Source organism: Rhinopithecus roxellana, chromosome 12 (genome assembly GCF_007565055.1).
Source record: "Rhinopithecus roxellana isolate Shanxi Qingling chromosome 12, ASM756505v1, whole genome shotgun sequence".
NCBI lineage: Eukaryota > Metazoa > Chordata > Mammalia > Primates > Cercopithecidae > Rhinopithecus > Rhinopithecus roxellana.
In genome coordinates this window covers 41162520-41184708 of record NC_044560.1, presented here as the reverse complement: position 1 = coordinate 41184708, position 22189 = coordinate 41162520, and the positions used below count along the sequence as shown (strand labels likewise).

Below are 22189 nucleotides of genomic sequence, written 5' to 3'. Positions count from 1 at the left end.
ACACATTCTTCGCTTCATCCAGGCTTCTCAATAACCCAGAAAAGTCAATGGTATTACCCCAGGTGATACAGGAAGTAAGTTTATGGATTTAATTGTCCACACAATGTGTCATAGACAGTTACAAATTGGTTCAAAAGTTTTAGATAAAGTCAAGTGTGATAAATCCAGAATCAGTTATTTAAGAAACTATAGAAATGAGGAGTGAGGGAGGCTAGGTATTTTTAAAAAATTCAAACTAATTCCACAGAGGAAAATAATGACTCTGCACCAATTTTCTTTTAAAAGTTTGTTATGGCTGGGCTCAGTGGCTCATGCCTGTAATCCCAGCATTTTGGGATGCCAAGGCAGGAGGATAGCTTGACACTGGGAGTTCAAGTTCAACCTGGGCAACATGGCAAGACTCCCTCACTAAAATAATAATAATAAATAAAATGAATAAAAATTAAAAGTTTGTTTTTCCATATTTCAGAAGTAGTGAACAATTAAACATTTTAAAACTATAGAATATAAATAGGAAAATAAAGCGATATATAACCTCATCCCCAGAGGTAAATTGCTAATATTTTGGTATATATCCTTCTAATCTTTTCTCTGCATATGTGTATAGATATTTTTTCCAAACTGAAAAACACATGTAATGTGTATTTTTGTATCCTGACTTTTAAATCTCTGCATATAAGGGAAATATTTTCTGACATTACTAAATATTCTTTAAAACATGATTTGTAATGATTTGCTATCATAAGGTCAGGCCCAAATTTTACTAAACCACTCTTACTTAGAGAGTTTTCTTTTCTCTCTTAAATAACACTGCAATGAAATCAATATACATACACCTTTAACCATAATCCCTGATTATTTCCTTAGAGAGGATTCCTAGAATCACACCAAGTGTTTTGGTGTCACTGCCAGAGACAAAAAATTGGTCTAGAGAGATCTCGTTTTTGAACCAGAATGGTGAGTATACTTATGTAAACACGCATCTTTGGGTTATGCTCTTAAAAATTATCTGTGCCTCTTTTTGTCTATGATAGTTCAGATAAATAAACATATAACTTATTTATAGGTCAGCTACATAAGTAATTGTTATATAGTATAGACCAATAAATCAGCATGTATTGTTTTTCTTGGCATATCATATTGCCTGACACATAGCAGGTATCCAATACATATTTGGTGAATGAATGTCATTGAATGAAATCCTGCAAAAATAAAGGCACTTTCAGCTTGAACATGAGGACCAAAAATTGGAAATGTGAAATTGCAGTGCTTTCACTTCAGTGGATGATTCACAGGCCCAGCTGGTTTCGTGCATGTTTTATGAAGAGCAGTGCAAAGCGCAGTTCTGTAATTATTGCAATCTGGGGGAATGGTCTCAGCGGGTTTAGAGCAAATCTTTTGGTGTAGGGTCTAACAAAGCAACTGCTCTCTGAGCCAGGGGACTGCTGGGTTTCTCTGGTGAGCAGCGTGGGTGGCCACTGGTTCTCGGCTTTCCTCCCATTGTGCTCAGACAGCCTATGTTTCTCTTGTCTGCTCTGTGTCACTAGAGCCCTGGGGATAGCAAGAAATCTGTCCAGAAGTGTAAAACCATCCTTTTTATGAAACGAGAACTTGCAGAACAAGAACATTCAATGAGCTGACTGGCGATCTCAGAAAAGACACCCAGCAATGGCAAAATATAAAACAAAAGAGTCATCTGAGATTTGGCATCCTAAATCACTTACTTCTCTCTATCAAAGGGAGTTCCATTTTCTATAAGCTGCGGCCTTTACACACCCTTAACACAGATGTTTCTCCCTCTCCTCAGAGTTTGTAAAACTCACTCCATGAGGAGAGTTTCTGTCCTGCAGGTGAGTATAAGAATGTGACCAGGAAGCACAATATGGGATACAGAAAGCCACAAGGAATGGTGGAAAGGAAGATGACATGGAGAGAAAGGGAACCTGGGACTCAGTCTTGAGTCTTTTTGAGTGACCTTGGTCAAGTCACCAAAGAGTTCATTCAACAAACGTTTGAGTGCTCAGTATATACTCCAGCAGTGCTGAAATATAACAAAAGCCACACATGTAATTTAGAATTTTCTAATAGCCACCTTGAAACACAGTAAAAAGAAATAGGTAAAATTAATTTAAATAGTATATTTTCTTTAACCCAGTATATTTGAAATATTGTCATTTCATGATATAGTCAATATAAGAAATTATTTAAGAGATTTATTTATATAGTTTTTACCACACTACATCTTTAAAATGCAGTATATGTTTTATACTTATGACAGCTCTCAACTCAAATACTACATTTTCATCGGAAATAGTCAAGCTCTTTTAGGTTTCACACAGCTTACAATTGAGAAAGGAGATTCCCATACATGAATTATTCCAAGCATGCTTAAAAGTTTTTCAATAACAAAATCAGACTTAAAATTAAAACTAAAATACAATGAAAAATTCATTTCCTCCATCTCATTAACCACATTTCAAGTACTCAGTAGCCATATGTGGCTAGTGGTTACTATACTGGATCACTCAGTTCTATAGCCCATTGAACCCTGCCCTCTAGATTTCAATCCAATGGGGAATTAAGACCAAAAAAATCTAGTGACTACAATATAAGAAGCCTTTTTTATCTAAAACTTATCTGGATGTGTCTAAAGACTTACCTATTCTTATCTTGAGACCAGAGGTCTGTAGGTTAATTTTTAGCCAGTTTAGTTCAAAGGAGTCATAAAAATGGTACCTAGCTTAAAACATTTTAAAAACTTAACACATAAAGGTATGCCAATTCATCAATCTTATGTGACGTGACCAAGGGATTTTCTCTGAATAAGAATTTACTGATGAAATTTTGAGTTGCCTTCCTGGCATGTGTCAGATCCATTGTGCAGGAGCAATAATTTTCAATAGGGGAAAAATTCCAAGTTGTAAATGAAGGCCAAGGTCAAGGGCTGGCTACAGCCAGTGGAGAAGCCACATGGGCAGGGGTCATTAATGGTAAATGTGGCAAACACCGTTCACTGTCTACTCATCCACCATCCTCACTTTCTTCTCTGCCAAACAGAAGTCTGCTTTTATTCAGTTAGCAAATGGGGATCCCTTGATCTCATCAAAACTGTGCACAGTCTATCCAGCCCAGGGAAGAATCACGATTGAATTAAACTTTGCCAGTAATCGCCTAGGGGTAGGCATATGAGTTAGTTCTGGCCAGTGAGATTTCAGGGTAAATCTTTTGACAAAGACTTTCTCCCTAAGTGGAGAGAGTTCACAAGGAGAACATGTTTGGTCCTTGCCCCTTTCTTTATGTTTGAAATGCAGCTCTGTGAGGAGTTGCAGCTGCAATCTTAGGCCCATGGGGCCGTTAGCCTAAGACTACTGGACACAGCTTTTCTAAAGTTTGTTGTACATAATGAGAATTCAGTAAGTCATCACTAAGCATGAGAATTTGTCTTCCTTTACAGTTTTATTGACTTACCCAGGTCGCTTTGAGGCCCATTTCTTCCATAAACCCTCTGTGATCCCTCCAGCCTGCAAGGGTACTCCCTCTGCGGACCCATAGTACTTACTTAATTGATAATCATATACTATCTGGAAACACTCTTCATTTCTTTATCCTAACTTGACTTTTTATGTGTCTAACCATGTTGAGGGCAGACCCCATGTGTTCTTCTTTGTATCTTCCATGGCATCTAGCACCATCCAGTACTGGGCTGCTGTTCAAAAATATCTATAAAAGAAGTCAGTGAAAGAATGAAAGAGTAAAGACAGACATCCTCACTCTCTTGATCATGGAGCGGTATTTACCTTTTTTTTTTTTTTTTTTTTTTTTTTTGAGACGGAGTCTCGCTCTGTCGCCTGGGTTGGAGTGTAATGGCCGGATCTCAGCTCACTGCAAGCTCCGCCTCCCGGGTTTACGCCATTCTCCTGCCTCAGCCTCCCAAGTAGCTGGGACTACAGGCGCCCGCCAACTCACCCGGCTAGTTTTTTGTATTTTTTAGTAGAGACGGAGTTTCGCCATGTTAGCTAGGTTGGTCTCGATCTCCTGACCTCGTGATCCACCCGTCTCGGCCTCCCAAAGTGCTGGGATTACAGGCTTGAGCCACCGCGCCCGGCCGGTATTTACCTTAAATAGCACTTAAGCCAGTTGCAAATTGATGGTCTAGGTTACAATTATTACATTGCATAGATTCTTAGGTTCTACTTCAATATTTGATCCAATGTTTATCCCTTTTTAAAATTTTGGATTAAATTACCAATTTTGGATTCATGGTATTCTTAACCACTTTATTGATGCTCTAGTTTTTTTCCCCTATATTTATTTTACTCAGATTGCAAAGAACTCATTCTAAATATCTTTCCCCTCCTTCCTTGAAAATTCTCCCTTCTTACATTTCTGCCACCTAGGGACAAATGTACTTCAAATATTCCTTGGAACTCTGTTCTACTATCCTCTCCACTTCCCAAATGTGATAGTCTCTGAAGGCCTGGACAGAGAGGGAAGGCCTGACCACAGTGCCTATAGTTGGTTAGTTCAAAATGGAACCAAAGCTAGAGTGTGGCAGCCAAGAATTGCAGCAGCCTAAGTCCCCAGGGCATGCTGACGTACAAACATGGGAAGCCAAGGGCCTACGCCAGTTTCTAGAGGCAAACAGAAGGGATCAAAGGTCAGCAGCTCTGCAGAAGCTGGAACAAAGTAGAAGCCAACTAGAAATGCAGCAAAAAACATCCCAGGCAGTTCCAAGAAGAGCTTTGGAAGGGCCTCACTCTCCATTATCAATCAGAAGCCACATGGCACACAGAAGTGTTTCCTCTGCACGCACAAAGGGAAGAACGAGAGAATGCTTCCTCATACATCTTCTTTTCCCAGGCTCACATCTTTTGTAGTTAAGTTTGTCTGGCTATTTTATTTATTAAACAAAGTTAATTCCCTCCATATCCTCTGAGGACTGGGCTGCTCCAGAGTCAGCTGGCCCCTTGCCTGGCTGCCTGCACATTTGCAACTGAAGGACACTGTCAGTTTGGACACGTCAAGGATGCCAGTAGGATGGTGGTTTCCCTAGGCTGCTTGCCTGCTGGAGAGCCTCTAACATGCCTGCAAGGAGGAGAAAACAGAGAGAGAGATAAAGGCAATAAAATGTGGACAGCAAAATGCTAGTGTAAGAGGCTACTTAGAAAAATAAACAGATCTGTATCTAGTCCTAGAACAGCAGCAATGTCCAGAGGGCAGCCAAAAGCCCAGTGAAGCAAGTAAAAGATAACAGACCGCAAGCAGCAGGCAGCAACTGACAGATTTCTCAGAGCAGGCAGGAGGTAGTCTGAGCAATTATACAGGGTAAAGCTGAGACCCACAAAGCAATGAAAAGAGATGGAACAATGCCAAAAAAGGCTTGGGGATAAAAGGAGCATCATGGGGAAATAGGAACAAAGCTTCATGTGAGCCATTAGATACCAGATAAAGAAAGTTCCAGATCGATAAGACATATTGGGTCATCTAAGAGGAAGAGAGGACGATGGGAATGGATTTTTCAGGACAAGTGTTTTAAAAACCTTGTTTTATTTAAAAAAAAAATAAAGATGAGCTCAAAATGAGATCACTGGGGACTGTCACTTCAGTCCACAGCTGCCATAGTGCAGGAGGGAGGGCAAGGACTTCTAGAAGTGCAAAGTCACCCCACTGACTCATTGAGGGGACTCCCTGAGGTGTTAGACATCTGTTACTGGTGGCCCTGGATTGGGCTGCTGGCTGCAGTGTAAGGGAACAATGTGGCAGGACAAAGGGAGAATTCTGGTTTCTGAATGCAGCAAGGAAGATCTTGATCTATAAGGAAAGTGGCCAGTGGCTAGGAAGACAGTCCATCCAGGGATAGAGAGGCTCATGGCAAGGGCAGGCTCAGGGGAGGCAATTTGATTGATTTGATGGAACACTTAATGTTATCTATGTAGGTGACAGTGACTCTCCTTGTTTTTACCAGGAAATTTCTATGAGGGCATGGGTTTGTTTAGGTATGCAATACTCAGCACTCATTTGGCACTTAGCCTCCCTCTCCTCCCTTAACCTTCTGCCACATCCTCTGGCCCATTTCCAAACCTGGATCATTTCCATGATCCCTTTTTCCCTTGTCGTGGGGCCCTGAGCCCTGGCCTATCACATGTCCACTATGAGGCCTGAACAGCCCAGGGCCTGCTAATGATTTTTTGCCCATTTCTAAGCCCACTTGCCATAAACTTTTTTAAGTGTCTGCTCTCAAGTGAGCTGGATTTTAATAAAAAGGAGTTCCTTCTATTTCCACCCCCTCTCCTCCAGCACACAAATGCCCCTGGGTCCTTTACTTGTCTTTAAACTTTGATCACCTCTCCTCCCATTATCTCCCAGTTGAATCCCTTTCAGCAAAAGGTGTCAATCTTCTCTTTCTCTTACCCCTGCTCTGGTCAGCAGATGACATCATCTCAGCTTCAGGTATTACATAATCTGACCTTTTCTCCTCTTCATAGTCCTCTGTTTCTCCCCTCTCTTCCTCATGCCTGCCTCCTCCAAGCCTTGCACTGTCGCATAGTCCCCCAAATCCCTCATCATCCCCTTGACTCTCTTCTCCTAGACACAAAAGAGAGGTTTTCCGCTTTAGCTGTGTTTTAGATCACCTGAAGAGCCTTTAAAAAGTATTGAAATCCAAAAAGGATTGAAAAGAGGATCTTGGGGAAATATTTGTCCGTCTGTGTTCACAAGAGCATTATTCACAATAGCCAAAAGATGGAAGCAACCCCAGTGTCCACAATGAATGGACCAACAAAATATGGTACGCCCATACCATGAATATTATTCAGCCTTAAAAGGACAGGAAATTCTGACACATAGTACAACATCGATGAATCTGAGGATGTTATGTTAAGGGAAATAAACTAGTCACAAAAGTACAAATACTGTATGATGCCACTTATGGCAGGTAGCTAGAGTAGTCCAATTCAGAAGCTGAAAGTAGAATGGTGGTTGCCAAGGGTTGTTGGGGAGGGGAGAATGGGGAGTTATTGTTTAATGGGTACAGTTTCAGTTTTGCAACATAAAAAATGTTCTGTGGAGGATAGCGGTGATGTTTGCATAATGTGAGTGTACTTAAGAACTCCACACTTAAAAATAGTTAAAATTAAAAACTAGCCATGTGTGGGGGCACACGCCTGTGGTCCCAGCTTGGGGAACTGAGGCAGTATGATTGCTTGAGCCCAGGAGGTTGAGGCTGCAGTGAGCCATGATCATGCCACTGTACTCCAGCCTGGATAACAGAGCCAGACCACCTCAAAAAAAAAAAAAAAAAGCTAGAATGGTAAATTTTATGTTGTATGTATTTTACAATTTTAAGTAAGTAAATAAGTTTCTTTTAGGTATGGATGCCTGTTCTCCACTCCAGATCCCTTAAATCATAATCTCCAGAGTGGTGAATGTTTTCTATTCATCCAATTGACAGTGACTCTATGCCACGCCCTGTGCTGGGGGTTGGGGGTACAGACACGAAGCACACAGCATCCCCTTGTTGAAGAGTTCACAGCCTAGGGAAGAGAGCAAACACTTTGCATACAGTTGGCAAGATGAGTGATGAGAGAGGAGTTCTCACCCTGGGATCAGAGGCTGGTGGGTGGACAACACCTAAGGATTCCTGGAGGCAGCATTGTTACCTCCACTTCCTGGCAATCCCTCCTGTTTTCCCTCACTCCTTGCAATCTTGCAATCTGTCTGTTAAAATATTTGACTGGTTTAAATGCTCCACCCCATCCCCATGTATATATTAACCTTTATGTGGGTTTATAATGCGTTCCTAATTGCAAAACACTGTGGTGGCATATTCCACGTGGCAGAGATAATGCTATGGGTTTGCCCACTCTTGTGTTATTTTCCTCTTTCCTGGGCACGCAGGCACAGATATTTTCTCCACCCTCCCTCTTAGATTGAGGTTATGTGCCTAGATTTTGACCAATGACGTGTGAGGAGAAGGGATGCAGGCCACTGCTAGGTCAGACCCTTAAAAATCCCCCATCCCCTGTCCTCTCCTCCCCTTCTTTGGCATCAATGCAAACTCTTGCTTTATAAGGACAAGCCTTGAGTTAGAAAAGGGTCTCATGACCAGAACTGATCTTGCTGTGAGTGAAAAACAAACTTTTATTAGGTTAAACCACCTGAGAGTTTAGGGTTTTCTGTTGCAGCTGCTGGCTTTAAACACCCTAATAAGTTCTCCATCTCTGTTCCTTCATTCAATCATAACTTTATTTATGCTTTTTCAAATGTTTAGCCCTGATTGTCTTCCTGGCATGTAGCTGTGGGTATTCTCATTACCCTTATTTTCTCTTCAGAATCCAACTGTGAATTGCCCTCCTGAAATGTGCTCGAAGTCTCGGCCACAGGGCTTCCACTGATTTCCCCTTCCTCCATGATGTGCGGCATTCTCCTCTTTTCCTCACTTGTGAAACAAAGGTATTTCCCAATAGTTTTACTCTGGGTTTCTCTCCCTCTCTAACACTACTGTGTCGGTTGAAGGAGGATCAGGAGGAGGTGGGGAGAGCCTCACACAGCGGGAGGATCCCTTGAAGCCAGGAGTTCGAGACCCATCTGAGCAACATAGTAAGAACTCATCTCTAAAATTATTAGCCAGGCTTGGTGGCGCACCTGGAATGCCACCTGTAGGAGAGAGGAAAGGAGGACTGGCTAGGAAGAGTGCCAGGTTGCTGTGCACCTCTGAGAAAGTGTGGGCCAGGCTGCTGAGCTCCTGAGCAGAGTGCTTGTCAGAGGACTCCCATGTTGAGCAGGAATGACCTGGCTCTAGTACCTTTGCCATGCTCTGACGTTGGCTGGGAGCAGCCTTGGAGAGTGTCACCTCAGTAGGAATGCTGCAGTTGAACCCCAAAAGGGCAGCAGCTACAGGCTGTCAACTACTACACTCCTCCCATTCTGGTTCTCTCTAAGGAGATCTGGGGGTGTACTCCCAGGCTGCCACATGTGTCCACTTGCCCTGCTTCTCTGTTGCACTTCTCCTGTGGGAGGCTCATTAGTTCCAGCGTATCTACTAACACTTGATATCCTGGGAGAGTTAAGTGTGAGATTCAGACCATGAGTAAGAGCGTACTTTGCATACGTGGCTCACTTCAATCTTTGCTTTCTCTGTGAAGCCATCCTCCCCTCACCCACCCATTCCATAACACTTGTGTGCCCACTACCATCTCTGCACTTGCCAAATTCTGGGTTTTGAAAAATATAAACCCCACTTTCCCCAATGATTTGTGAGCATATTTGTAAAATATGTAAACAAGTAAGTTGTGGTGGCCTGCACCTGTAGTCCCAACTACTGGGGAGGCTGAGGTGGGGAGATCCCTTGAACTCAGGAGTTTGAGGATTTGGTGAGCAATATTTACACCGCTGCACTTCAGCCTGGGTGACAGAGCAGACCCTGTCTCTAAATAAATAAATAAATAAATAAATAAATAAATAAATAAAAATTTAAAAAATGAAAAAAAAAGGAGGTCAGGCACGCTGGCTCATGCTTGTAATCCCAGCACTTTGGGAGGCTGAGACGAGGTGATCACTTGGGGTCAGGCAGGAGTTTGAGATCGGCCTGGCCAACATGGTGAAACCCCATCTCTACTAAAAATACAAAAATCTGTGGGGTGTGGTGGCGCATGCCTGTAATCCCAGCTACTTGTGAGGTTGAGGCAGGAGAATCGCTTGAACCCAGGAGGTGGAAGTTGCAGTGAGCCAAGATCGCACCACTGTGCTCAAGCCTGAGCGACAGAGTGAGACTCTGTATGAAAAAAAAAAAAGTAAACATATTTATCTTTGCATCCTTATAGCCTGATACTATGTGAGACATACAGTAGGAGCTCAACTGAATTGTTTGTTGAATACATTTCAGTATTAGAAATAATTACTGGGCTTACCATGGAAAGTGTGGAAAACTGAATCAGCTGAGAGCAGCGGAGTTGCTTTCAAGTCCTAGCTCCAGTGTTTAGAAGTTCTGTGAACTTGGGCAAGTTACTTAACATCTTTGACTCTCATTGTCTTGTCCATGAAAAAGGAAGTGACCTCAATGAAGTCCCCACTCTGAAGCAGGCATTTCACACATAACTCACGTAATAGGAGTGACCTGTCCATCCCAGTGATAAAGCTATTGTGAGGATCAGCAAAACGTCAGATGGGAAAGCATCAGGCAAATGCTAAAGCTCTGTAAGGATGTAAGATAGGACATTTTTACCACCTCTGTACACACAAATCCCAAATCTTCATTTCTAGCTCAGCCTACGTCCTGAGTTCCAGGCTGGAACCCCAGATCAAAGCAAATGTCTTATTCTAGTATTTACTTCTTGCCACATCAGACCCTCACTCATTCTTTTGGGCCCCATCTTATGCTATTTCCCTATAAGACAGACCCTCTGCAGGGTTCAAAAAGGCCTAATTCTGTGAGCAAGCCTGCACCTGCCCAGACTCTGAGATTTTGCTCACAATTGGTCTCTGTTTTGGGGAAATGTCATCTCTCTCTCTGCCTGCAGAAATCTTGCTATATTTAAAAGCCAAATTCAGATCCTACCCCTACCAAAGTGCTGTCTCATTATTCTCACTCCTACAACAGCCACCAATAGTACTATTAATACCACTACAATTACTAACATCTAGTTAAAAGATTGCCTGGGTTTGGATTCCTTAATTCTACCATTTACTAGTTGTCTGACCTTGAGCAAATCGATTAACCTATGTGCATTTTAGTTTCCTCATCTGTAAAATAGGCATAAAAACCCTCCCATCTCACAGGGGTATTATGATGACCAAATGAAATAATACAGATAATATGTACTACAATGGTTTCTATTTGATAGGTGACAAAATGACTGTCTGCATCTCGAATGGAGCACTTAATTAACAAGATATCTCCATGTGACAGCGTTAATTTTGTTAAGCTTTAACTACGGTTGGTTACTATGCTAGTCATTTTACCTGTATTATCTCATTCATGTCTTACCATGATCTAAGTCCCTACTTTTTTTAAAAAAAGAAAACCGGCCAGGTGTGGTGGCTCATATCTGTAATGCTAGCACTTTGGGAGGCCAAGGCAGGAGGATCACTTGAGCTCAGGCATTTGAGACCAGCCTGGGCAACATAATGAGACCTCATCTCTATTTTTTAAAAAATGAATAAATAAAAATAAAAATAAAAAACAAGAAAACCGAGGCACAGAAAGTAAAGCAATTCGCTCAAGGTCATGAATCTAGTTAGTTTCTACAAACTTCAAATTTAACTCCAAATTCTGTACATTGATACTACACCACACTGTCTCTTTATTATATGTATGTCTTAACAACCAGATTGTTGATGGCAGGGCCTGTCTGCACTTCTTGCTACTTGAGCCTGTCTCTCAAGCACCACAATAACTATTTGATAAATACATTTTCATTGATTGATTAGTTCATGCCACATTTATTAAGTATCTCAGTGGCAGGCAGGCAGAAAGGTAAAGCACAAGTTCTATCTATGTAGGAAATACTATTATAGTATATTATATATTATAGTATGTATACACACATATGTATAACATATGTTATAGTACAGGATATCACAGAGAGTGGAAGCACAATAAAATGACCAATCAATTGATCAATTCAGTACACATCAAATAGCACCATGTACATATATGCCCAAAACAAAAACTACCCGAGAAAACACTGCTTAGCGATAGCCTACCTAGAAATATTAAATTAGCCAGCAAAACTTGCAGGTCTCCTGCAAGAAGGGTGAAGTCCTTTCTTACCCTTCTTGAATTGCAAAATGCTCTAAACAGATCTCCAGCAATGTTTTCGATGACCGATCCAGGGTAAGGAGACTGCCAGGAAGACAGCTGCCTCCTCTGCTGACTCTTACTCATTACCTACTGACAGAGCACTTCTCCACTCCAGACCACAGCCACAGGAGTAAATAACCCTCAATCAACAGAGGCATTGAGTTTAGCTGAAGTGGGCACACTAGGTGGAAGGAAGGGGTGTTATTTACCTGGCACTAAGCATGCATTCTATGATGGGATCCTCACTGTACTCTCCTGATGGTCATTTCAAACACTTTCCTCAAACCTCCTACTCCTCCCCACTTCTACTGATGGCTTCAACTATACTTTATTGAGAAAATTAAAATCTTTAGAAGAAAATTGCTTCATGTTCCCACCACTGAGTTCCTAAGTTTAACTGCATCTGGGTCCATTTTCTCCTTCTTCCCGCTTGTTACCATGCAGAAAGGGACCCTCCCACCAGCAAAGGCTGATCCCTTCATTTGTTCTAGAAGCCATCCTCTCTTCTCCTAGGGACTTTGCTCCTTTTTGGTTCCCTTTTTCTTCCATCATTATTCTCTCTCTCCCCCCCCCCCCCCTCTCTTTCTCTCTCTATCTCTCTCCCTGTCTGTCTAGTAAGTCATTCTTATTGGCATAACATGGTCTAGCACCTCCTATATTTAAAAACCAACAAAGCCTTAGCATCACATTCTTTCTTAGCTGCTACCTTGATTTTCTAAGGTTGTCTACATGTGTCCATATTTCTTCTCCCCATTTGCTCATTTCTCCCTATTATTTTACTTTTTAATTGAACACACAGAAAAACTACATAACCATCACCAATATTCAAGGTTCTTACAGGCATCCCTCAGATTCCATCTCTCTACATCCCCTCCAAAGGTAACCACTATCCTAAATTTTGTGTTTTTTTTATCACTCCCTTGATTTTTTTCTTAATCAGATTTGCTATCAAATAACTTATATGCAGTAAATTCACATAATTTAAAAGTACATGCTGGGCATGGTGGCAGATGTCTATAGTCCCAGCTACTTGGGAGGCTGAGGTGTTTGAAGTCATCTGGGGCAACATAGTGAGACCCCATTTCTAAAAAAATACGATGCAATGAATTTTGCTAGATATATGCCATCATGTAATCACCACCATAGTCATAATCCAGAACATTTCTTTCATCCCAAAAAATTTTCTCTTGCTTCTTTGCAGGTCAATTTTCTTTTTTCTTTCTTTCTTTTTTTTTTTTTTTTTTGAGATGGAGTCTCGCTCTGTCACCCAGGCTGGAGTGCAGTGGCATGATCTTGGCTCACTGCAAGCTCCGCCTCCTGGGTTCACACCATTCTCCTGCCTCAGCCTACAAAGTAGCCAGGACTACAGGCACCCGCCACCACGCAGCTGGGACTACAGGCACCCACCACCACGCCCGGCTAATTTTTTGTAGTTTTAGTAGAGACTGGGTTTCACCGTGTTAGCCAGGATGGTCTCGATCTCCTGACCTTGTTATCCGCTTGCCTTGGCCTCCCAAAGTGCTGGGATTACAGGAGTGAGCCACCGCGCCCTCCGCAAGTCAATTTTTATCCGTATCCTTGACCACTAGCAAACACTAATTTCTGCAACTAGTGTCTTACCTTTTTTAGGATTTTATATAAACAGAATCATATAGTATGTAGTCTTTTGTGTTTGACCTCCTTCAGTTAGCATAATGCTTTTGAGATTCATCTATGCTATTGTATGTAGTAATAGTTCATTCCTTGTGCTGAATACTATTACACTATATGGATACACTGCAATGTGTTTATCCATTTGCAGTTGAGAGACATTTGGGTTGTTTGCAGTTTTAGGTTATCACGACTAATGCTGCTTTGACTATTCAAGTACAGGTCTTTATGTGAACATATGTTTTCATGTCTCTTGGGTAAATACCCAGGGATGGGATTGCTGGGTTGTTTGGAAAGTGTATGTTTCACTTTATAAGAAATTATCAAGCTTTTTCCAAAGTGGTTGCACCATTTTTACATCTCCACCAGCAGTGTATGAGAGTTCGGGGTGCTCCTCACTCATCAACATTTAGTATGATCAGTTTTCTTCTTTTTTTTTTTTTTTTAAACTTTAGCCATCTTAGTTAGTATATAGTGATATCTCATTGTGGTTTTAATTTGCATTACTCTACTAACTAATAATGTCGAACATCTTTTTATGTGTTTGTCATCCATATATTTTCTTTGATAAAGTGTCTTTTCATATCTTTTGCTCATTTTTAAAATTAGATTTTTGTCTTCTTGTTATTAAGTTGTAAGAGTTCTTTATATATTCTAGATACAAGTATTTTATCAAATATTTGTTTTGCAAAGTTTTCTCCCAGTCTGTGGTTTGCCTTTCCATTTTCTTAACAATGTCTTTCAAAGAACAAATGTTTTAAAATTTTAAAATACTATTTTTAAATATTTTTAAGTGTTACCAATTTTTTCTTTTATGACTTTTTGTATCCCATCTTAAAAATCTTTGCCTATTTCAAAGTTATTGCAATAATCTGCTAAATTGTTTTTCCTGTAAGTTTAATAGTTTTAGCTCTTATATTTAGGTCTATGATGCATTTCAAGCGAATTTTTGTGTAGGGGATAAATTAAGAGCCTATTGCTTTCACACCATTTATTGAAAAGACTATTATTTCCCCATTGAAATACCTTGGCACTTATGTCGAAAATCAATTGACCATATATGAGCGGGCCCATTTCTGTATCTCTATTCTTTTCAGTTAATCTTTATGTGTTTCTTTATGACAATACCATACCATTTGTAGAGTAAGTCTTGGAGTCATGTAGAGTAAGTTTGTTTTACCTTTTCAAAATTATTTGACTATTTTAGGTCCTTTGCATTTCCATCTGAATAAGCTTGTCAATTTCCACAAAAAAAAAAAAAAAAAAAAAGAAAGAAATTCTGCTTGGAGACTCTACTTTCTATAATAGTGGCATGGAGAAGAGGTAGAGAAGTTTCTTTCCACAGCAAACAAGTATAAAACTGGACAAAATTATTAACAACAACCATTTTGGAGCACTGGTAAATGACCAAAGTCAAGTAACAATTTTAGAAGTTTCACTCATGAAAATTTCACCACACCAAATAAGAAGACTGAGTTTGTGGTCTCCGTTGTTCTGGACACGGCACAGGAGGCATTCCTATGCAAATATCCATGTTGAATAGCAGGAACCTACAGTTTTAATGGCTGGAGGTGGTTGTCTTGTTTTGAGAAGGGTGGCAGAACACCTAATATGGAAGAATTTTGTTAACAGACCTGAGAGAGCCATAGAAAGGCTGATATCATAAAATCTCCACATATCTCTGGATAAATGCTAAGCTATGTGTGCATCCTAAAGAGCCCAGTTAAAATTAAAAGTCTGAAGAGACTTGAGAATCTGCCGTACCTTTAAATGTGCTCCTTGTCCAGGCGCAGTGGCTCGTGCCTGTAATCCCACACTTTGGGAGGCCAAGGCGGGGAGATCACCTGAGGTCAGGAGTTCGAGACCAGCCTGACCAACATGGAGAAACCCCATCTCTACTAAAAAGACAAAATTAACCAGACGTGATGGTGCATGCCTGTAATCCCAGCTACTCGGGCAGCTAAGGCAGGAGAATTGCTTGAACCCGGGAGGCGGAGATTGCTGTGAGCCATCGCACTCTAGCCTGGGCAACAAGAGCAAAATTCCATCTCAAAAAAATAAAAAATAAAAAATAATAATAAATAATAAAAATTTTTAAAAAGTGCTCTTCAATTGATATACTCAGATGGCGGAAAGTGAAAGTCTTACTGGCTTGAGGTGTCTTAGCATAGCCTCCACCCAAAGTATTTGCTTAAGAAGAATAAAAAGAATCCAAAATTACTGAACATGTTATTTACAATTCTACTTTTAACCTCCATCCCCAATATAGAGAAATAGAAAAGTATGACCCCTACTCAAGATATGAAAACCAGTCAGTAAAAACTAATTCCAGGCTGGGTACAGTGGCTCAAACTTGTAATCCCAGGGCTTTAGAAGGCTGATGTAGGGGGACTCCTTAAGGCCAGGAGTTCATAAACACCCTGGGCAACAGAGTGAGACCTCATCTCTACCAAATATATATATATTTGGGCACGGTGGTACATGTTCTAGTAGTTCTATCTACTCAGGAGACTGAGGTGGGAGAATCTCTTCAGTGCAAGAGTTTGATGTTAGAGTGAGCTTGATTATGCCACTGCACTCCAGCCTGGGCAGCAGCGTGAGATTCTATCCCCCACACTGCACCCACATCCCCCACCCAAAAAAAAAACAAAACTGATTCCAAATGTCCTTTGATGTTGCAGCTAGCAAAAAATATTTCAAAGCAGCTGTTATAAATATGTCTTAGGAATTAAAAAATGCATGTGTTCAAATAATTAAGGGAAAATATGCTAATGATGAGTGAACAAATAGGAAATCTCACAAGAGAAACAAATTTGTTTAAAAAAAGATTCTAATGGAAATGCTAGAGCTGAAAAGTACTCTATTGAAATGAAATTTTTTAGATGAGCTCAACAGAAGATTTGATCTGTCAGAAGAAAGTGAGCTTAAAGATAGATTCACAGAAATTACACATCTGAAGAATATAGAAAAGATGGAAGAAAAATGAACAGGATCTCAGACACCTGTATGAGATCACTTGAAACAGTCTATCCTACATGAAACTGAAATCCCAGAAGGAGAGGAAAGCAAAAGAAGCAAAAAAATGTATTTGAATGAATAAAGGCTGAACATAATACAATTAATGGTTGACTTCTTCTTGAAAACAGTGGAAGCTAGAAAACATTGGAACGACATATTCAGGTGCAAAAAAAAAAAAAAAACAACAAAAAAAACCACAACTGTCAACCAAGAATTCTATATCCAGATTATTCTTGAGGATTGAAGACAAAATAAAGACAATTTCAAATAAACAAAAATGAAGGAAACTTATTGCTAGCATATCTGTACCTACAAGAAATGCTAAAAGAGGCCGGGCGTGGTGGCTCAAGCCTGTAATCCCAGCACTTTGGGAGGTGGAGACGGGTGGATCATGAGGTCAGGAGATCGAGACCATCCTGCATAACACGGTGAAACCCCTTCTCTACTAAAAATACAAAAAACTAGCCGGGCGAGGTGGCGGGCTCCTGTAGTCCCTGCTACTCCGGAGGCTGAGGCAGGAGAATGGCCTAAACCCGGGAGGCGGAGCTTGCAGTGAGCTGAGATCCGGCCACTGCACTCCAGCCTGGGCGACAGAGCAAGACTCCGTCTCAAAAAAAAAAAAAAAAAAAAAAAAGAAATGCTAAAAGAAATGCATTAGGCTAAAAGAAAATGACACCAGATGGCAACTCAGAGACTCAAGAGGAAGTATAAAGCACTGGAATTGGTACATATTTGCACAGATATAAAAGATTTTACTGATTTATATATTTTCTCTTTTTATTCTCTTAATTTATTTGAAAGACATGAGTCTTTAAAGCAAACTTTATAACACTGTACTCGAAGGTTCACAACATGTATAGATGTAATATGTATGACAATAATAACACAAAAGACAGAAATGCTGCTATAACTATACTGGCAATAAGTTTCTGTATTTTATCATTATTTATTGTTAGACTGGTATAAGTTAAAGATGCATATTGTATCTTTTTTTTTTTTTGAGATGGAGTCTTGCTCTGTCACCAGGCTGGAGTGCAATGGTGTGATCTTGGCTCACTGCAACCTCCACCTCCCAGGTTTAAGCAATTCCCCTGCCTCAGCCTCCCTAGTAGCCAGGACTACAGGTGCATGCCACCATGCCTGGCTAATATTTTGTATTTTAGTAGAGACAGGGTTCACCATGTTGGCCAGGATGGTCTCGATCTCGTGACTTCATGATCCGCCCGCCTCAGCCTCCCAAAGTGCTGGGATTACAGGCATAAGCCACCGTGCCCAGCCTATCTTTTTATTTTTATTACATATGAGCTATCGCTATGTTGCCCAGGCTGGAGTGCAATGGCTATTTACAGGCACAATCCTGCTGCTAATCAGCATCAGACCTTTGACTTGCTCTATTTTCAACTTGGGCTGATTCATCCCTCCGTAGATAACCTGGTGGTTCCCTCCTTCTAGGAAGTTCCCATATTGATGCCAAGCTTAGTACAGACACCTGATCAACATAGCACACTACAGCCCCAAATTTCTGGGCTTAAACAATCCTCCCATCTCAACCTTCCAAGTAGCTAGGATTACAGGTGCATGCCACCACACCCAGTCTCATATGGTATTTTTAGAGGAATTACTAAAAAATAAAGCGAATAAATATAGCTATCAAGTCAGAAGAGGAATTAAAATAGAATAAAAGAATAAATTTTTCATTATTCAGCTCCCACTATAAGTGAGAACACATGGTATTTAGTTTTCTGTTGCTGGGTGAGTTTGCTGAGGATAATGGCTTCCAGCTCCATCCATGTCCCTGCAAAGGACATGATCTCAATCCTTTTCATGGCTGCATAGTATTCCATGTTGTATATGTACTATATTTTCTCTATCCAGTCTATCATTGACTGGCATTTGGGTTGATTCCATGTCTTTGTTATTGTGAATAGTGCTGCAATGAACATACATGTGCACACAGAGAGGGGAACAACACACACTGAGCCTGTTGGGAGGTGCAGTGTGGGGAGGGAGAGCATTAGGAAAAATAGCTAATGCATGCTGGGCTTAATACTTAGGTGACGGGTTAATAGGTGCAGCACACCACCATGGCACATGTTTACCTGTGTAACAAACCTGCATGTTCTGCACGTGTACCCCAGAATCGAAAATTAAATAAATAAATTTTTAGCACAAAAAAGAGTAAAGGAGGAACACAGGAGCAACAAGAACAAAAAGATGAGGTGAATAGAAAAACATAGCAAAATGGCCTAACTTTTCTAGCACTTGATGGTTATATTTACTGTGAATATTTACTAAATATTCTAATCAAAAGTCTGATATTGTCAGACTGGATAAAAAAGCAAGATTCAATATTTGGTTTTTACTTGAGATGTGCTTTAAATTCAAAGTCACAAATCTCATCCAGTGAATTTCTTACTTTGAATAATATTTAGATGTTCCATTTGGGTCTTTTTCACATTTTCAAATTCTCTTCTCATTATGGCTATGTTTTCTTCTACCTTTTGAACATATGGAATTGTTTTAATATTCTTACGCACTAGTTTCATCATTGATATCATTTTTGCATCAGTTTCTATGGATTGGTTTTTTTCTATGTTTTGGGATATTATTTTCCTGCTTCTTTGCATACCTCATGGTTATTTATTTTTTTCTCAGATACTGGGCCTTGTGAATTTATGTTGCTGGTGGCTAGATTTTCTTACATTCTTTTAATGTTGTACTTCTTTTTTTCTGGTATGCAGTTATTTGGATAACAGTTGGATCCTTTTAAGCTTGCTTTTAAGCTTTGTGGTTTTGGGTCCACAGCAGCCTCTAGTAAGGTTTTACGCTGACTATTAAGATGTTTTACTTCTTAGTTTCCTACTGATGCGCCATATATCATGAGACCTGTTCACTCTGACTTGTGGAAGCAAGAACATTTCCCAGTGCTATATGAGGTCCAGGAATTGTTCTGCCTACTCCCTTCTGGTAGATCTTTCCCTGACCTCAGGTTATTCTCTCTCACTCCCATTTATGCCTAGTGTTCCATTATTGGAACGCTAAGCATGTGGGAGTTATTTATATCCTACTGCTCAATGTCATCGTCAAGGTCTGATTTTTCAAATTCAAAAAATTGCAACCTCAGGTATAAGTGAGTTAAGTAGATCACTCTGCAGATCCCTGGAGCTCTCCTGTATAGTTCCTTCCTCTACAGTACTCTGCTCTGTAAATTGTGGCTGCCTTGTTCTCCCCTAACACCAATCTGCTTTCTTCATTACCACTGGATTTTGTTTGGGGTTTAACTCCCTTCAAGGGGTAAGCTGGTGCAATTACAGAGCTCACCTGGTTTGTTTTCCTTCACTTACACACTATAGTCCTGCTCTGCTTATTGTCCAGTTTCCAAAAAAACATTGTTTCATGTATTTTTCTAGTCATCAAGTTGTTAAGGCAGAAGAGTAAATTTGCTCTCTGTTCTAACATGTTGGCTAGAAGCAGGAGTTTCAGTTCTTTTGCTTTTTAAAAATACTTTTATAATATTTTAAAATTTGGGGTATTTGAAGATTATTTTAAATGCACAGTAAATAATACTGTAAGTTGGGGTTGTTTTTTGATAATTTTTCTCCATTCAAAGTAGTATTTATTTATTTTTCTACAAATTTCTCCTTTAATGAGGGCTTGTTCATTTTGTAGGGAAAATGTCTCAAACATCAGGCTGTTCACAAAAATAACCCACAATATCAACTTTATAAAACAATCTTAAGACTGATTTTTTTTTTAGAGGATGCATTTGACATGCCAACTCTCATTCACAAAAATACACTGCTACATTTGTGCTGCACTGCCCCACACAGCACACTTATGTGGGATATAACCCACATACTTCTAACTCAAAGCCGCCCTCCAGTGCTACTGAACTAAATGAGATTGCCTTTGCAACTAGGGAAGGGAAGGGAAGCAACCACTGAACTCATGTATGAATGAAAAGAACTGTACTCCTGCATAACAAGAGATTATTTTGGAGACAGTTGATAAAAACCATACATCCTTTTTATCAATCAGTCATAAAGAGGTATCAAAATTAAAAGCAAAAATTACAGGGTAAGACTTAACAAAACTACTAGGAGCCTCAAAGGAAGTGATAATGAGACTAGGCTCAGAGCAATATGAATTAATGAACATGGGAAGGACAAGGATGGGGAGAACAGTGAGCATGTGCTGAAGATACTAAGGGAGAGGATCAGGTGAGGAATTTGATCTTAAACAGCCGCCTAGGTAAAGAGATAATGGGATAGGATTTCTAAACCCCATCATGTGCTTAAGAGTCGTTTTCAGACAGGTGTGGTGGCTCACACCTGTAATTCAGCACTTTGGGAGGCCCAGGTGGGTAGATCACCTGAGGTCAGGAGTTCGAGACCAGCCTGGCCAACATGGCAAAAACCCATCTCTACTAAAAAACAAAATACAAAAATTAGCTAGGCATGGTGGCACACGTCTGTAATCCCAGCTACTTGGGAGGCTGAGGCAACAGAATTGCCTGAACCTGGGAGGAGGAGTTTGCAGTGAGCCGACATTGCACCACTGCACTCCAACCTGGGTGACAGAGCAAGACTCTGCCTCAAAAAAAAAAAAAAAAAAAAAGTCATTTCCGCCATTGGCGCTGTCTCTGTCATCCTCCCCTTTCTCAGCCTCTTTTTCATCATCCTTGATTATCTGCAGTGGTCACCCCCACATTCAGTATCATCGTCATTCAGCAGGTCCTTCTCCTCAGCAGAGTCATCTGCAGCCCCTCAGACTCCTTCTTCACGTTAGTCTCATCTTACTTCATGGAGCTGCTGCTCTGCCCGTCATCTGACTTCACATTCTTCAACTCTACTCCTTGTTGACTCTCCTCCTTTTCAAATTTCTGCAGATTTTCCAGTAGAGAATCCACTTTTTGTTTTATCTGGGTCAATTCCTTCTTATAGCCTGAAGGTCATCTCCTTTCAATTTGGAAGATCCCCACTGCCCACTCTTAGAATTGAAACCACTTTTGCCCCTTTGTGAGGTGTTTCCTGATACACGCTGGCATTTTGAGGGCACTACAGCCCAAGCACTAGGAGGAGGAGAAGCATGTGCTGGATCACTGTGCATCCTGTCATAATAATCCCTTTGAAAGTCACAGACCAAGTCAAAAGAGGAGCCGTACATCTCCGCTGCAGATCATCTCATGCCAGCTTTTCCTCAGTTCACTTTCAGCTCTGCAGCCAGATTAGTATCTAAAACTTGGCTGGCAATCATTCTGCATTCCCTCCTACCACAGCAGCCTGGGTATTTCTCTCATGAACATAGTGAATGGAGGCAAAGCCCTTATGAACAGAGCCACCCACAATTTTGCCATACTTTGAAAAGATTGCTTCCACATCAGAATTCCTGACCACAAGCGTGTTGAGATTCCCAACGAATACTCTGGGGTTCATGGAGTGAGGATCTCACTTGTTGGTTACATTGCTAGCCATTGTGTTTGATGGGAAGTTTTCTCACAAAGCCAAAAACAGGAGTGGGAAGGGAGATTCTGTGTCTCCAACTCCAGGGTTCCATGTGGAGAAGTCAATTGCTGCTTGAGGTCAACAACATGGCCACAATCACTCAGTATTCATCTCAAAGTATTACTTATAAGATTCATCTTCGTTGGTCTAACTACAATTCATTCATTTCACTGCTGTATAATCTTCCATTGTGCAAATATACCAAAACTTACTTATC

At 40.6% G+C, this 22189-nt stretch overlaps 1 pseudogene; it reads right to left on the bottom strand.

Moving 5' to 3' along the window:
* Window positions 1–1289: 1289 nt before the first annotated feature.
* Window positions 1290–21942, bottom strand: LOC104657324 (annotated as a pseudogene).
* Window positions 21943–22189: the final 247 nt, after the last annotated feature.